The 14,768-nt window shown below is 45.3% G+C and overlaps 1 protein-coding gene across 7 annotated transcripts in view; it reads right to left on the bottom strand.

The window, feature by feature from the left end:
* Positions 1 to 14,289, bottom strand: part of FAM153B (family with sequence similarity 153 member B) — a 63,605-nt gene extending 49,316 nt beyond the window's left edge. Inside the window, exons 1-4 of one of the 7 annotated variants that reach the window (XR_004183918.1) lie at positions 13,862 to 14,289; positions 8,782 to 8,896; positions 8,447 to 8,620; positions 245 to 6,389 (exon numbers count right to left, since the gene is read on the bottom strand). The gene's annotated coding sequence lies outside the window, so the exon portion shown is untranslated. The other 6 variants (XR_004183915.1, XR_004183916.1, XR_004183917.1 and 3 more) reach the window with 6 other exon arrangements.
* Between the last annotated feature and the right edge of the window lie 479 nt (positions 14,290 to 14,768).

Genomic DNA, 14,768 nt, shown 5'->3' with positions numbered 1-14,768 from the left:
TTGTTACTTCCAGAGGCAGAAGCTGGCAGGCTGCAGAAGAGGAAAAGACAAGTCCAGATTGCAGTGTGCATTCTTCTGCGCCTTGTGAACGTCCTGCAAGTGTGCTATTCCTGATGTCTTTACTGTGATTTCTTTTTAATAAAAAGAACTAATTCCTCCTAATGCTGGTAGAAAACAAACATTTCAATTTGCTAATGCTTCACAGGGAAAAGAATTCAGGCAGGACACAGAACAGAGAGCTTACTGGTGCTTGTTGATGTCTGGGGACTGCAGAGAAGTCTTATGGAGTGGGATTAAATTCACAGCAGGGGGCTGGAATCATCTGGATGTGCCGTCATGCACAGGTCTGCAGAGGAACTTGGGCTTGGCTGGAGAACACACAGGACTTCCCTGGGCTTCCAAGCAGCAGGCAGTCTCAGGACATTCAGAGCTTTGAATTGGTGGCCACGGGCTTCACTGGTGAGTGTCCCGAGTGAAGCAGGCAGACACTCATGGCGTTTCTAACATAATTGTGGAAGTTACACAACATCACTTCCACATCATCTGCCAGTGAAAAGCAAGCACTAGTGTCAAGTCTGATTAACCAGTGAGGGTGGGCAGAGACGCCACCTCTCAAAAGGAGAATAGCAAAGAAACTGCAAACATGTTTTAAAAGCCACGTGCATATTCCAGCTTAAAAATCTCCAGTACAGAGATACCTCTCAGATATGTGAGAAAGGGCCTGTCACTCTATGGCATCAGCCAAGAGTAAGTTAAGTGTGGGTTTCACTTATGCATCAGCCACTGTGAGTTGATTGACAAGTAAATACAAACATTCAGGGAAACTAACCAAAGCGCATTACAGGGTAACAGGTAACAAAAGGTAATGTAGACCTGCTATGTTGCTCTACAAAGAAACCATTTCATTCACTCTGTTCACAAGATTTATGCATTTGGAAATGGAGAGACTTTTTTTCTCCACTTTAGATTCAGGGGTACATGTGCAGGCTTGTTACATGGGGAAACCGCGTGTTGCTGAGGCTTGGTATTGGACCTAATTAAACTAAAGAGCGTCTGCTCAGCAAAGAGACTTTATTTCTTATAAAAGGTTGCACACAGCCCACAAAGTGGCCATCCCGCAGGCTGGGAAGTGTGCCTCCCACCGAGGTAAGAGCCTGGCACGTGGAAGGAGGAAGAGTTGGGGCAGGAGCTTTACTCTGGACAAGCTGGCTAAATAGAAACTTTCAACAGGTTACAGGAGGAGCCAGGAATATTCATGACAGTGGTCCTGATGCATGTGTACAGACCAAACATGCGTGTAACACACGACCCATGTTCACTTTGGGGTGAAGACAATATGTATTACAAAATGTAATTACAAAATGTGTTACAATTAGGCTCTTTACCTCAAAAGGTCTTTTCAGGACACAAAGGCACGCAAGTGCACAGCCTCTGTAAACCGGCCAGAATCAGTCCATGGTGGGTGGGCTCTTAATACAAGAAAGTTACTAAAAACAGTCTTCTGTCCCATCAGAGCTGTAGTTACGGCTGCTAGAACAGGGTTTGGGGGCCAGTAAGTCAGTGTCTGGTGCTGAGTTACCATGGTTTTAATAGTGCTTATTTAGCTGCTAGAGAAAAAGAAAGCCCTGTGGCAATCAGAACAGTTTATTCTTTAAGTCGAGGCGTGTGTGACTCAACCCTTGCCTGGCATGGCCTTAGGTGCTGTTTGTAATTTGGTACCTTGGTGTCACAAAGCTTCCATTCTGTCAGTCTTACGATCTCTACTGCAGCAGGCATGCTGGGCGGCTGCGTCTAAACATAAAAGGAAGGTGTATAACAAGGCATCAGATCGCCCAGCCCGTCATGGCCCAATGCCCAGCACTGAGCAGGTGAGGAGCAAAGGCCTGGGGCAGGCTGGACTGGGTGGTCCACAGGAGCCTCATTTTGGGGGCCAACTGCCTCAGTTCATGGCTACACAGCCCAGCTGCACTCACTTACAAGTCAGTCCCTCCATCTGGAAAATCCGACAGCCTGTCCCATTCCTAGTGCCCTTAGTTTAAACCTCTGTCAGACCATCAAGAAAACACTGGTCTCTGGAGATGCATGGACAGCCTAGTGCATACACTGGGCACTCAATAAATGCCAAGGGCTACCTCCCTGGTGTCCAATAAGGACAACTGTCACTATCATGGCAGTGCAGCCTGAGTCCCAGACTTCAATTCCTTCTTCCCGAAATGTAGAGCAGGGGACCCAGGGTGGGGTGCAGGGCCCCTGCAGACTCCTCTCCTCCTGGGCCCCCAGCTGGGAGAGGGGTGACCTGGAGGAGCAGCGGGAGGAGGAGCAGAGATGGGAGCTGGCCCTAGCCCTGAAGGTGCCACCATCTCTGCATCGTCCTTTCTTCTGGAGGCTTCTTCCTTCAAGACTCTGCCTTAGCCACCCACTGCACAACACAGACATCCCTCTCCTCATTCCGTGCCAAGACATGGAGGCCCCGAATTTGCCTCTCACACTCATGGTGGAACCATGACCAGGACCTGAGCCTCCTGACACCCTTAGAAGACACACAGCCCTCTGCCACGGGTGGGAAGGGGTCAGGGCATGGCTGAGGTTTCATCAGCAACTGGGCACTAGGGGAGCCAGCACCCCAAGGCTGCCTTCTGCACACAGGCCCAGTCTTCTGCTCTGAGGGGCCTGGGCCCCAAACAGCACCACGACCACCACCCACACTTCCACACCCGCCAGCCCAGCTGTAGCAGCTTGGCCAAGATAATGGGCGCTCCTGCTCAAACCAGATTTCCCAGCTTTTGCAGAGTTCATCACCAGCCTCGCTAGCAGTGACTTCCCACTTCTATGCAAAGGAAACTGCCAACAAGGTTACAATCAATTTTTTTTTTTCTTAGAGTGAGGCCTGGCTAGAAAAGCGCAGGCCACCCTAGTGGCTGGTGAATAACCTTGAGAGGGTCACCAGGCCCCCTCGGCTGCAGGGCTCCAGAGCCCTCCCCTGGCTGACTACATCATGCACTGGCCCTAACCTAGGGTGACGAGGCCAAGGCATCACCAGCTTTGACCCTGGTGCCTCTTGCTTGGACAACTGTCCCCTGTGCACTCAGCAAGGCACATGCTAATTTAACCCAATCTGTCAGCCCAGGTGCCTGGAGCTGAAATGGCCTGCCCACTTTTGCCCCGCCCCAGCCCCCTTTCAACATGAACCTTGAGAGTCTGTGGTGCGTTCTTCGAGAGTGGGCTGCTCCAGGTGCTTCACCCACATCGCATACTTCATCAAAACCACTGTCAGAGGTAGGGCCTGTTAGGATCCCTGTCTCACAGAGGAAGAAACTGAGGCAGAGACAGGGTAGGTACCCCATCTGAGGACACAGAGAATTATTCCCTGAGGATAGAGAATAAGCTAGGACAGAACCTGGTGGCAGGCCTGGGCTCCTCCACTCACTGACAGGCATGCAGAGAAGCCAGGGCACCTTGAGCTGCCATCCCTGTGCCACTTACCCACCTGCTTGCGGCCCAGGTCAAAAACATCCCCATAAATAACCGTCCACAGCTGCCCTCAGCCTCCTCTAGAAGGCAGGTGCCCCAGAAGCTTCCTCACAACGTCTTTGACGTTTCAGTGGCATGCGGGTGGCTGAGGAGCCCTGAAACCAGGTGAAGGTCCGGGAAGGTGAGACAGGGATTTAGCTCAGGCAGTGCCCACCAGCAGGGGCAGGCACTGCAATGGGCACCTACTTGAGAGGAACACCTGACGAGGTTTCCCTGATGCTGGATGCACGAGGCCTCACACCTATCCTTGCTGGACACAGATAACTGAGTTTCAAAGGGTTCTTCCCTCAGCCCTGCCAGGACCTGGTGCCACCAAACAAGAACGTGGATATGACAAAGTCAAAGAGCTGAGTGCCTGTGCATACCAGTGACATGGGAGTTACAGCTGGGGATGGGTCAGGCAGCCCCGGCAGAGCAGCTGCCACATGGGGCACCCCCTGCAGTGACAGTATCAGATGTGTCTCCAGCTCCCCAGGGTAGACTGTGGGGTACAGCTGGGATCCTCTGAGACCCACTGCAGCTCTGGGGCAGAAAGGGGTCTGGACATATCGTCACCACAGGCTCAGAAGAGCAATGGGGGTGAAGTGGCAGTCAAGGTCCCAGGTAGGGCTGACTTGTACTCTGGAGCAGAGTCCAAGGGGAGCTTGGGAAGTGAACACAGAAAAGGCCTGAGGGTCTGGTGGGGTGGAGGGTGAAAAGAAGAGATCTGGAAACCTCTAGAGTAGGTTCCAACTCAGCACAGACTGAAGGTCAGACAAGCTCAGGGCACAGCCAGGCAGCCCAGTGCTGGGGCACAAGTCACCTGCATCTGCACACTGCTATGCAACCTCAGAGCCCCAACTTCAACACACCTCAACTTCAAGGCAAAAACTTTGCATAGCTGGTCTGGGCCCAGTGAGATCGAACGTGAACATCTGGCCTAGGGCCAATGAAGATAGCTGTGAACACCTGTGCTGGGACCAAGGAGGATGGCTGTGGACATGTGGGCTGGGCCCAAGAGTTCAGCCTGGAATAACTGGGATGGGTCCAGAACGCATGGCTGTGAACACCTGGGCTGACCCCAATGTGGACAGCTACAAACACCTGGTGTGCGCTCAGGAGGACGGTTCTGTTCATTTTGGCTGAGTCGAATGAGGACAGCTGTGAACATCTGCACCAGGCCTAATGAAGACAACAGTGAACAGACGGGCTGTCCCCACTGAGGACATCTGTGAAGCCCTGGCCTGGGACCATGGAAACTGCTGGAAACAACTCAAAGAAGTCTTGTGAGGAAATCTATGAACAACAGGGCTAGGCACAATGGGGACAGGCGTGGACACCTGGGCTGGGCCCAGTGTGGATGGCTATCAATACCTGAGATGGCCTCTAAGAGGGTGGTTGGCACCAATAAGCACATGTGTGAACAAACTGGCTGCCCTCAATGAGGACAGCTATGGACATCTGGGCTGGCTGTCATGTGGATGACAGAGAACTCCTTGGCAGGGTTACATGGGGACCACTGTGAACACTGGTGAGGCCTGGATGAAGACAGCTGGGAAGCCCTGGGCTGGACACAATGAAGAGAGCTATGAACAGGTGGCCTGGGGCCAATGAAAATGGCTCTTAACCCTGGGCTTGATGTCACTGAAGGGAACTGTGAACTCCTGGGCTTGCCTTGATATTGATGCCTATGAATAACTGTTGGTACAAAAAAAACTGAGCTCATACAAACGAGGAAGGCTGTGAACCCCTGGGCTGACCTTGACGGGGATGGCTGTGAACACCTGGCCTGGGCCCAGTGAGGACAGCTGTGAAGAGCTAGGCAGGGCCCAGTGAGGTCAGCATGGAGCTCCTGGGCTGGCCCAATGAGGGTGTCTGTGAACACTGGTCTGGGCCCACTGGTGACCAGGACTAACACCTGGGCTAGCTACCAATGAGGACAGCTGTGAACACCTTGGCTGGGCCCTCTAAGGACAGCTTGGAGTGTTTGGGCTCAGCCCAAAGCCAACAGCTGTGAACCCCTGAGCTGGGCCCAGTGAGGGTGGCAATGAAACCCTGGGCTGGGCCAGTGAGGACAGCTGTGAACACCTGGCCTGGGTCCCAAAAGAACAGGCTGAGAACACCTGGGCTAAGCCAAAATTACATATTTCTCAACTGAACTGAAAATCTGCTCTAAGATGCTTTGAACTTCAACATACAATATAGACAGGAAGTAAATGAAAAGCAGTTCCGTCCTTCTCACTCCTCTGTGCTTCCTCACACGCTACTCTTTGCCTTGCAAACAGCCCTCCTCTGCCTCCCCACATTAACTGTGGTCATCGCCAAAACTCACTTCAAACACTTACCAGTCCCAAGAATCCTTGCTTTTCACACAGCACTTAGCATAGTATATTGTAATCATTTTATTGCTTCCCTCTGAAACCAAGAGCTTCTTGAGGGCAAGGGCTGTATCTTTTGTCTCTATAGCCCCAAAGACCTAAGACAGAGTAGCAAATACTTTAAGCTTTTTTACATAAATTAATCATCTAAATTATTATATCTAGAGCAGTGTTTCTTAAACTGTATTTTAAAGAATATTTGCTTTACCAGAAGTACCCCAAGACAAAGACTACATGACCGTCTGCATTTGAGAAGTTACAAAACTATTTCATGTCTAATAATCAAGAAATGTCTTGAACTTTACCTAATCCCCATTTGACAATAGTTTTGTGGCAAACATTAACAATTGAGGAATTAAGAGTTTCAGAGATACTGTTGCCAGAGCTTCCCAATAGAGGTGAAGGTTTCCTCTGTGTGGTACAAACTTGCTTGATTCACTTCTGTCAATGGTGTCGGGATCCCAGGTGCTAATGTCAGGCACTGCTGCTCCAAATGGGTCACTAAGGAAATAAGCTCTGAATTAGGAGAGATTGGCTTCAAACGCACTTATATTCTTTATTATTAAATAGTCCATTGGTTTTTTCCCTAATGCAAGAGAATAGATTTTTATCTTAACTGTTAGAAAGCTTAGTATGTTCTGTGTAAGAGAGGTTTAAAAAACTTAAAAATAAATCTTAAAAAAACCCAAAGCTCAGTAAGAAACTCTATTCTCAATTCTAATGGTAATCTTGGGGCCCTAATGCAACTTTACTTTTTAAACCCATTTTTATTGGTTTCTATTTAAATTGTATTTAAAATTAGTTTTTATTTTAGGCAAAATATAAATCAGAAATAAAAACACAATGGCCTGTCAGTAAAAGCTCTCATACGGACCCGTATGGATTATCTCTAGCATAACAAAAGCCAATAAGTCACTTGCGTTTTTAGGGAAGACTGCTGAGGAGAAAGATGTAATGTCTGCAACATTCATAAACTGTCCACCAATAACTAGGAATAACCTAAAAAGGCTTCTAGACATTCTTATCGGTAGATGATTATTTGTGGTATAGATAAAGAAGAAGTTTTAAAAACTTCTAAATCCTAAAATTCAACCCCATAACTGAGGAATTTGTATAATCTATAGACCATGTATTATAAACAAATACACGCTGACTTAAAAACCTTGAAGTCTTTATCAAAATATACTACAACCTAGGAATTGTAAACCCAAATACTTACAAGGACAAAGGAAGGTTCCCTGAGAAAGGGAAGCATTGATGTGGGCACAGTAGCAAGTTGGAGAATATATGCCTTCTGTAAAGGGGCAGCCTCTGCACAGCAGGCCAAACAGTGATAGAAACCCAGGGGACGCTAGATTTGATTTTTTAAGACAAGCCTGAAGTCCCGATTTCTACACACGTCTTCTAAATTTTACATGTTGACTCAGTTTATAGAGGAAAACAAACAAATCTGTGCACCACATTTAGAATACAGTCCTTATGTTTTTATATTCGCTACGAATGTGTTACTAAATGGTTGTGTATAATCCAATTATTTGCATGTAAAATATTTTCTTTCTCCAGTATCATATGTTTTACAAAAAAATCAGGCCCTCATATATAATAGAAATTGCTAAAAAGACTCATAATACCCACTTCAAGAATTTTTCCAACATTTATGCATTTATAATCTATTTATACATAATTTTCCCAGATTGTTAACCAAATACATAGTTTGTACACAGGACCGCCAAAACTAAATTATTAAATAATTCCTATCTGTTTTCTTATTAACTTCGTGGATTTCATTGTTTAAAACTGACATCCTGGTTATGCTAAAGCTCTATAAACTTAACAGACATACTGAGATAGTTCATAATACAGCTTCAACTAAAAAAGAAGTTTAGGATTTGCTTCTATTCTAATTGAGAAAACCCAACTTGTAATGAACATTTGTTGACATATAATCACCTATATGGTGACAAAGGGACATGAAATCATGAAAGGGTTAGCTTCTACTTATTGAAAGATTACCTGTAAGTAAATTTCTAAAGACTCTCTGAATGGCAGTGAATGATTAATGGTGGGAAGAAAAAGGTGTTATTCTGTTAGCCAAGATGGTCTTGATCTCCTGACCTTGTGATCCACCTGCCTTGGCCTCCCAAAGTGCTGGGATTACAGGCGTGAGTCACCGTACCTGGCCAAGATGTCCATTTATTGTAAGTTGCTTTAGTTTTGTTTTTTAAGATAAAGCCTATTTCCAGGGCATATTTTCTTCCCTGTGTTGTTTTACATTAATTAGGAAATAAAAAACCCTGCATAAAAAAAAATTGAAAAGATTTTATCTTTAACAAATTCACAAATATTTTCCAAAGTGCATTTTAAAAAGTGGTGCCCTTTAATGCTCCTTTAGAAGTATCAATATTTAAAATAAAATCTTAAGACAATTAAGTTATTTCAAAATAACTTAATTTGCATTTGCATTCAGGGAATGCTTGAGCTTCCAAATACAAAAAATGGACCCTTACCTACGTCAAGGTTAAAACACATATTTTGAAAAGAAAGTTGTTAATCTATACCTTGTCCAGTGCTTCAATATTTGCATCATGGGGAAGCAGTTTTTCTGCCAGTGACGTACTCTCATTACACTCAGCATAATGGAGAGCAGTGTTGCCGTAGATATCCTTAAGATTTGGATTGGCGCCATGTTCTAGCAGAGTGTTGGCACAAGTCTCTTCCTGGCAATGTACAGCCTGCCCATATTAGATCAAGAAATAGATTGCAAATTCTAAGAATTCAAAATACAGATTCCACAGGTTATACCAACTAGTTACATGTAAATGAGATGTATTTGTTTTAATTCTATATGTGTAAATCAAACCCATGTCATGCTAAAGAGTTGGCTACTACATACCTGTATCAAAGGTGTACTGTTTTGATTGTCACAAATGTCAGTCTGGCATTTTCTGCTCAGCAGGAGAGTGACCACTTCCCCACAGGCATTAGCACAGGCCAAATGTAGAGCAGTTCTATGAGAGTAAGAGGACTTTTTAGGAAATTGGAGTGCAATATCTCAAAACACACAATAATTCACATAATTGTAAACACTGAAGAGCATGTTTTTCCTCTGCCTTGAAAACAAATACTTAATTTTTCTTGAGTAAAGTACAATACATATTAGCTCTTATTGTTCACTGCCTTAATGAAAACAGCAGCCTATTTGAATAGAAAGAGCTCAGTCTTTGGATTCAGTTCAACTAGGGCTTGAGTCCTACGTTAAACTGTCATTTACCAGGTATTGCTTAGCCTTTCTGTGCCTCAACTTCCTCATTAACAAAGATGACAATAGTAGCCATCTCATAGGACGCCATCATGATGCTTAAATGAGAAACTGTGTAAAGTATTTAGAAAAGTCCCTACAGCAACAACTCAATAATTGTTAGATTTTTGTTTTTTTGAGACTAGGTCTCACTCTTCCGCCCCGGCTGGAGTGCAATGATGTAATCACGCCTCACTGTAGCCTGAAACTCCTGGGCTCAAGTGATCCTCCATCCCTAGTCTCTTGAGTAGCTGGGACTACAGATGTGCACCAGCATGCCCAGCTTCTAATTTAAAATGTTTTGTAGAGTAAGACTCTCACTTTGTTGCCTGGGCTGGTCTCAAACTCCTGGCATCAAGCGATCCTCCCACCTCAGCCTCCCAAAGTTCTGGGATTACAGGTGTGAGCCACTGCACCCAGCCAGATATTATAATTATTATGATTACTACTACTTAACAAAAGCATTTTAATTAAGTAAAATGATACAATTATACCTATTTTGTAGGATTACTTAAAGAGTAGGTCATATTCTAACACTTATGATATTGCAATGCCACTTATCATTCACGATTTGTTACAACTATAATTGGTAGCATTTTAAAAATGATCTTACTGATATATAAAATAATCGGGCATCACACAATCCATGAGACCTTACGTTAAGTAGAATACGGTACACTCAGCAGGTCTAGGGCAGTTCTAGGCATGTAACTGGCCCTTAAATACATTTTAGTTCTTAAAGGAACTATGGGGAAAGAGTACTGAAATAACAATCATACATTTTTTTAAAAAAATTAATTCTTTGATTTTCAAACAACCTGAAGCCAAAGGAAACTCAAGATTCAAATGAATAGGTACGGCTCATTTTATTCACTACTTATATTTACAAAATATACACAAATCAGACTTTCCAATGATTAATATTAGTATTTAAGACTGATAAACTTTTGATAGGGCATTTAAAGGTTATCTTCTACTATTTTCTAACTTCACAAATGCTTTTGTTTGAAAGGCGGGAGATAAAGTGCCAGTGAGACGAAGTCCTAATATTCCCATTTGAAATTTCTCAGCTTGTGCAGGCAGGACAGGTAAATATGAAGTTTTTAAGGATGACAGATAGCAGAATATGTCTGCTATATTATATATATATATATATTATATATACATATATTTCCTGAGAGATAGCAGAATACGTCTGCCACGTAACAGGCACTCAGGTTATGTTCGATGAATAAATGGAATGAAAGAATGGATAAATACAGTTGGGGGGTTCAATATTTTTAAATAAACTCGTATAAAGCAATATTTTCACAACAGTAACTATTTATATTTTGTTATGTTTATTTTTAAAGAATACAAGTAAAATGAAATGATTCATCTATCATTGTTTGTATATATGAAATGAATGTATATATAAGAAAAACATATGTACATAATAAAATACATACATAATAAAATCTGGAAACACAGATAAAAAATTCCCTTTTACTTCTGAAGAGGCTACAAGTTCAAAGATGACAACACACACAAATAATAATAATGATAAAAAATAGAAAGTGATATTTTTATCTGTGCAAAATTCATATTCCTCTCTTCCCAAGGATTATTCCATTAATAATAAACTTTTACTAGAAGTTTTGTATATGTTCACTGCAGCAATCAGAGTTAAGAAAAAGGAAAAAAATCTTTACTTAAAACACAAATGCCCAGAAATTACACATTTTATCATACTTTGTACATATTTTTTGCTAACACAAGACCATAGTCTGTTTCTGTATATGTATAATCAAACGGATTCTTTTTTCCTCACTGGCTATAACAAAATACATCTTCATACATCAACATACTTCTGTATCTATTGTCACCTTCAGTGGTCACATATTATTGCATCCTATGGATGCAACTGAAATTTATTTATAGGATCCATTCTAGGGGTTCTTTTTAAAATAAGTGCTGTGAAAAACAAAGAGCATGTATCTCTATTTCCCAAGGGTATTCAGTCAAATGGAATTGAAGGGTAACGGGCATACACATGTTTTAAATATAGTACTCACCACCATGTTATGTATTTAAAAAGCAATCAGCAACTTAAACTTTAGGCAGCGTATAAAACATCCTCACACATATTGTGGATAGAGAACAGTTTCATTCCTCTTTTAAATTCTTATACCAGAAATGCAAAGGATTTTCTTCCTATGTACATAAGTAACTTATAGATCTGCAAAGAAGTACTTTGACCACTTTTAGAGTTTTTGATTATTTGATTTGTGAGAATTCCCTGTAAAATGAAGATGCACTTTTCAGGCCAGTGTGGTGGCTCACACCTGTAATCCCAGCACTTTGGGAGGCCCAGGCAGGCAGATCACGAGGTCAGGAGTTCGAGACCATCCTGGCTAACATGGTGAAACCCCATCGCTACTAAAAATACAAAAATTAGCTGGGTGTGGTGGCGGCGCACCTATAATCCCAGCTATTGGGGAGGCTGAGGCAGGAGAATCACTTGGACCCAGGAAATGGAGATTGCAGTGAGCTGAGATGTTGCCAATGACTCCAGCCTGGTGCCAGAGCAAGACTCCATCTCAAAAAAAAAAAAAAAAAAAAAAAATGACGATGCACTTTTCATCCAATGAGTATATACATATGTGTATATATATAACTTTTTATCTGTGTATATGTAACTTATATATCTGTAATATATGTTATACATACCAGTACTATGTATATGATACATAAGAATGTAATTTCTGTAAAATGAAAACATACTTTTCATCTGAATATATATAATACAGTAAATATTTTTCAAGTATGTTCTCTTTTGTTAATTTTTTTTCTGATACACAGGCAGTTTTATTTTTTACTTTGCTAAATCAACCTTCAGAATGCCCGCTTGTGAGGTCATTCTTAGGAAGGCCTTTGTCAACATAAAATTTACCTGTAAAATAAGCATGTGTGTTCTCTTCTGGTACTTTTCTCATTTGCATGTGTAAAAATTTCAATCTGTACTCCATCAGGAACTCATGTTTGTGACATAAACTTTCACTAGTTTTCTTCAAACAGCAGGCATTTTTTCCATTAACAATTCATTCTTTCCTATTCATGACTGTTAACATTATCAATCCTTACGTATGTCTTACATAATTTCATTGTTTCTGCATTTCCTATTCTGTTCCATGCATTTATCTGTCTTTTCAGCTGTTAGTAAACCATTAATTGTAGAAATTAATAGCAAATTTTGTTATCTAGAGGAGGAAGTGTTTTTTCACTCCATTATAAACTTGTTTTAAATGTTGTCACAATAGTAAAAGACAGCAGGTGTCATGCAAAAATGTTAAAACCTTGATATTTTCATTTGTCTTATGTAAAACTGATAAACAGAGAAAGAGTTCACATTTTTAAAAAAATGTGTCTTCCCATTCAAGAACACAGAACCCACCTCCCACTTCTAAGTTTCCCTCTAAGAACCTTCAGTAAAGAACCGATCTACACAGGTGGATACGGATGTAAAACGAATAGTTTTACCTGAGAACTTTTCGCTACTGAAAATGACTCACGGTATTTTTTGATAGGGGAATGAGTTCTCTCATTAGGCACCTCCTATAATGTACATAACACCATGATTTAAACGTGTAGGTTAAAAATAAAAACACTGTATATGCTTCGCTTTGTGAGTTACATCACTCACATTCTCCACCAAGTGCTCCGGCCGGGGAATTATGAGGGATGCAGAGCAGCTGAGGCTCCGTTTGGCACCGCCGCTCCGAGGGCGTCCTGCGCCCTCCAAGGCCCGGTCCCAGGGGCTGCGGGGAAGCCGGGCCCGGGGACCCCCTCCCGCCCTGGGCCGAGCCCCCCGCTCCCTGTGCGGCCTGTCCCAGGCTTCCAGGTCTCTGCTCCCGCGCGCCAGGCGGCGCCCCACCTCCGCGGCATCGCCCGTGACAGCGCCCTGTGGATCCTCCGCAGTTCCGCGTCCCAGATTCGGTGCCCCGAACCCGTGCAGACGTGGTCTGTGGGGCCCAGGCCCGCTGGCCCCTGCGGCTCCCGAAGCCGAAGAACTTCTTCAAGGAGGTGAGTTCTTCTCAGACCCCCAACCACCGGCTCCTGAGCCGCGGCAGCTCCCTGTCCCCTTTTCACCGCCCCCCGCCCCACACCCAGCCCCAAACCCCCAATCAACTCCCAATCCCCGACCCAACCTCTGCGATCTAGCCCAGAATCCGCGATCCAGCCCGGTCCACCCTTCAGCAGCGACACTCGCAGCCTCCGACCTCTCAGACCTACTGACCTCTCAGACCCAGTGACCTCTCAGACCTACTGACCTCTCAGACCCAGTGAGCCTCGCAGAGCCGTTAGGCGCGCGCCTGCACCGCGGGGGCCCCCCGCCTCCCGGAAGCCGCTCCCAGGCGGCGCCCGCCGACAGGTGGGGCTGCAGCCCGGGGCAGGCGCCGCTGGGCTCGCGGGTTCTCCCGGCTGGCCCGGGCTGCCCCAGTACCACAGTCGGAAAATCGCAGGCGCGCAGCCCGCCCTGCCCGAGGAGAGGGGCCAGTACACTCGCAGCCTCCGACCTCTCAGACCCAGTGACCTCTTAGACCTACTGACCTTTCAGACCCAGTGACCTCTTAGACCTACTGACCTCTCAGACCTACTGACCTCTCAGACCCAGTGACCTCTCAGACCTACTGACCTCTCAGACCCAGTGAGCCTCGCAAAGCCGTCAGGCGCGCGCCTGCACCGCGGGGGCCACGCGGCTCCCGGAAGCCGCTCCCAGGCGGCGCCCGCCGACAGGTGGGGCTGCAGCCCGGGGCAGGCGCCGCTGGGCTCGCGGGTTCTCCTGGCGGGCCCGGGCAGCCCCAGGACCACAGGCGGAAAATCGCAGGCGCGCAGCCCGCCCTGCCTGAGGAGGGGGCCAGTCTGGCCACGCACCTACCCTGCTCATCGTCCGCAGGGAGATCTGGGGCTGGCACGGGCACTCCGCAGCCACCGGGCTGGCTTCACGGATGGCCTGGCTTCAGCGCTGAGGCTCTGGTCCTGGGGGCTGCCTGGCTGGTGTCAGGCAGCGGGAGAGGCAAGGACAGTCTGGGGTTGCCCCTTCCCCCACCCGCCCCACCGCTTCCCGTGCCAGGACGGGCAGTTTGCAGCTGCACCTCTGGCACTGGCGCGGGATGGCGGAGCTTCCCTTGAATGACGTCGGGGTCGCTGAGTGCACAGCCTACCTGGTCTGAGGGTCCTCTCCTCCTGGACACCTCTCCGGATCCTGGACCCTGGCGCTGGGCAATCCACACAGATTCGAGACTGAGCGGCTGCACATTCTGACTGGGTTTGCTGAGGTACTTCCCCTCATACTTTTTTTGTCCTGGGACTGGGGGTTGTGGAAGGAAAGACTTTTCCTTTGCGATGCTGCATAATAAATATGGTTCTAAAAGTGCAGGTGTTAGAAATATCTTCCCTAATTAACCACACTGCTATGTAAGTAAAAAGGAAATCTGAAAATTTTAGTGGAAAATTACTTCTTCTGAAACTAATCTTGATGTTGGACTTCTTTATTCATTAGCTTCTCTTTGATAGTCATATCATCCCCTTAACTTACTCTT

The sequence above is a fragment of the Papio anubis genome, chromosome 5 (genome assembly GCF_008728515.1).
Source record: "Papio anubis isolate 15944 chromosome 5, Panubis1.0, whole genome shotgun sequence".
Taxonomy (NCBI): domain Eukaryota; kingdom Metazoa; phylum Chordata; class Mammalia; order Primates; family Cercopithecidae; genus Papio; species Papio anubis.
This window is presented reverse-complemented; position numbering and strand designations above follow the sequence as displayed.